This window comes from Sinocyclocheilus grahami, unplaced genomic scaffold (assembly GCF_001515645.1).
Source record: "Sinocyclocheilus grahami isolate Dianchi unplaced genomic scaffold, SAMN03320097.WGS_v1.1 scaffold3847.1, whole genome shotgun sequence".
NCBI classification, from domain to species: Eukaryota; Metazoa; Chordata; class Actinopteri; order Cypriniformes; family Cyprinidae; genus Sinocyclocheilus; species Sinocyclocheilus grahami.
In genome coordinates this window covers 8,358-9,005 of record NW_015508894.1, presented here as the reverse complement: position 1 = coordinate 9,005, position 648 = coordinate 8,358, and positions in this window count along the sequence as shown.

Genomic DNA, 648 nt, shown 5'->3' with positions numbered 1-648 from the left:
GTTGTTTAACATTGACTGTTAAATACATGCTAAGATGCCTATTTTTTCCACTAATGTTTGGATCAATCAAATTCTGCATAAAGGTTCTTGCATCCCATGTGCAGAGTGACTGTGCCTCTGTTTTTCCATCTGTTCTTTATGAGGTGTGTATAAAAGGGTCTTAGGCTACTGGTTGTGACGTCAGGGCCACTATTTTTCCATGAATGCATGCGTTTTCTAAGAGCTGTAGTTGTTAATGTCAGTTATATAATGGTTCATGGCGCTGTCCTGGTACTAATGAGCCTATACCGGGGCACCATGCAGCGTAAAGAAAATATTCCATTCTCTCCTTTCATGTTGCCACACCTTCAACATTTTCATAAAACTGTTGATCACTCACAGGTCCTCTTTTGCGTCAGTGATGTCCTTGACATTTCAGGCACAAATAGAGCTGTTTAGTTTGTAGTCCTAGAACCCAGAAGAGAATTAACGTTTTCCAGTCATGGTTTTGATCCTAAACCTAACTGTCTGAAATGTCAGTTTTGGATTTATGAGTACATTAAACTCTGTGGCTAGCATTACTTTAAGGGAGTTTTATCTTTTGTTTGTTAATTTCATACACTTATCCAAATTTTGAAGCTGGTGTTTTTTTCACACTGGCCTACTTTT